Below are 2,741 nucleotides of genomic sequence, written 5' to 3'. Positions count from 1 at the left end.
CCCCTTTTATTTAAATTGTTAAAATTCAGACTGTTTCAGTTTTTTGCTGTTTTTGTTCTTTTTTCTATTTTCTTACTTTATTTTTCTGTGAAACAAATATCCAGAGACCGTCAATTCAATTCATGCTGGCATAAATTTCAAATTTTAATAATCTTAATCGATAATCGATATTTTCTCAGTGATAAGTTTATGAATATCAGTCGTTTTTAAAATTATTTTACATTTTTCGTGTTTTTAACATCGGTTTTTATGTAAGGAGTTGGCTGAGTAAGGAGTTGGCTGAGTAAGGAGCTGGCTTCTAAGAAAGACACAAATTTCCATCATTGGAATGTAGATAACAAAAACAATGTCACATTTTAAGCCTGAGAAATGTCTTGCATAGTTTTACTGTTCCGCTTACAGATTGTATTTGCAATGTGCGAGTCAATTGGTTGATTCCTTTTCCTGGAAATCTAAGCTAATCCAGACTGACAGTTAAGCATTTACTCACAAGACCAAGTGCACCAGTTATTAGGATGAATATAAATTTGTGACCCAAATATAGAAGCAGCTGTTCATACGAAGTGTGTCAGAAATGTAATAGGACTTAGTATACTGTGCACGCTATAAGTGGGGTGGGGATTGGCGGGTTGCGTCACAGTGTGACGTAATATCCGGGGAGTATATAATTGCACTGTCAGCTCTTTGCAGCCGTTTTGTGCTTTATCGAGTGGTTTTGTTAACAGCTCCTTGATTTTAGGCAATCAACCGATGGGCACAGAGCAACCTACCAACCTGATCCGGTTGGAAAAAATTCCGTCACAAGCTCTCGGACTACTGCAGCAAATGTACAGAGATGAGGTGATGTCGCGCTCACGAATTTTCGAGAGGCACAAGTTTAAAGAGGTACGCGAAGCTGTGAAAGACGACCCCAGGAACGGACGACTTCCAACGAGGAAGACTAAAGCGAACGTTGAGCGCGTGAGGCTGGTGGTGCGTGGTGAATGCTGGCCGAGTTTTTAACTAATCGCAAATGAGCTGGACAATGAATCGCGATAGCGTCAGGAAGATTATCAATGAAGATTTGGACATGCAGAAGATCTGCACGAAGATGGTTCCGAAGCTACTAAACGATGACCAGAAGAAGCGGCAGATGAAGCTTTGACAGGACATTCTGGAGCATCTTGAAAGCGAACCATACTTGCTGGGGAGAGTCATTACTGGTGATGCTTCATGGTTCTTTGAGTGTCACCCGGAGACCAAGTACCAGAGCTTTCAGTGGACGAGACCGGAATTGCCGAGGCCGGAGAAAGCAAGATAGTCAAAGTTCAAAGTCAAACTTATGTGAAGGGCATCGTCCACATAGATGTCTTACCACAAGGCCAGATGGTCAACCAACATGTCTCCAAAGAGATCCTGTGGCGTTTGCTTCGTTCAATGCGCGAGAAGAGGCGAGAGTTGTGACAGGACAACTCGTAGATTCTTCACTACGGCAATGCGCCTGCTCACAGTGCCCCCCCACCACCACCACCACCATCAAACAGCTCCTTGCAGAGAAAAACATTGCCCTGCTGGAGCAACTTCCTTACTCACCCGACCTGGCTCCGTGTAATTTTCTTCCTTTTCTCTAAGCTCAAGGAGTCATCAAGGGGACTTCATGTACGTATGTACGTACGTACATACGTATGTATGTATGTATGTATGTATGTATGTATGTATGTTTGCATGTATGTATGTTTGTATGTGTGTATGTATGTTTGTATGTATGTATGTATGTATGTATGTTTGTATGTATGTATGTTTGTATGTATGTATGTATGTATGTTTGTATTATGTATGTATGTTTGTATGTATGTATGTATGTATGTATGTATGATGAAAGCTATTGTAGAGACGTTTTTCTCTTATACAATGAGACCCCAGGAAAGATCGTTTGCGTTGATGGAACTACCCCCACCTTCGCTCTCTTTTCTAGTTTTTTCATCCTTATACACAGAGACACAGAAATAGAGAGAGAAAGAGGAGAGAGGGTGTGAAAGAGCGAAAGAGAGAGCGTGAGAGACAAAGAAAGAGAGAGAAGTAGAGAGAGAGAGAGAGAGAGAGAGAGAGAGAGAGAGAGAGAGAGAGAGAGAGAGAGAGAGAGAGAGAAATGGCAGGCAGTCATTTAACGCTGGTTTGGCTAACAACCAACGGCGTCCATTCGTTGTCAGCAAACTGCTTTTCAGCGTTGCAATGTGTCAACAGCGGATGTTGCTAATAAGTTTGTTCAACGGTCTATTAGCTGGGTTCGCGTGGGGCGGGTGGCTACAGGGGGGATACTGACAAACATACACACAGAAACACTCAACATACATGCATACATACATAGATACGCACTCATGTATAATGACAAAATATGGGGGAGGTCGGATAATGAATTCGATTGACATCATTATAAGTTGTTCCGGATTAGCGATTGCCGGTTTATCAATAGGGAAACTGGAAACTTGAGAATTTTCTTTGTTTTTATTGTTATTATGTAGTTTGTTTTTTAACGAAACAAAACGTTATTCTGCCATTATATATTACTGTGAAGGTTAGGGTTTTTTTGTATAGATGTGTGTCCGCTTATGTGCGTGCGCGCGCGCGCGTCTGTCTGTCTGTCTGTCTCTCTCTCTCTCTCTTTCTTTATATATATATATATATATATATATATACATATATAAATATATACATATATACATACATATATATATATGTGTATATATATATATATATATATA

Source organism: Octopus bimaculoides, chromosome 10, assembly GCF_001194135.2.
Source record: "Octopus bimaculoides isolate UCB-OBI-ISO-001 chromosome 10, ASM119413v2, whole genome shotgun sequence".
Classification (NCBI taxonomy): Eukaryota; Metazoa; Mollusca; class Cephalopoda; order Octopoda; family Octopodidae; genus Octopus; species Octopus bimaculoides.
The sequence above is the reverse complement of the archived record's forward strand: the minus strand, read 5'-3'. Positions refer to the sequence as shown.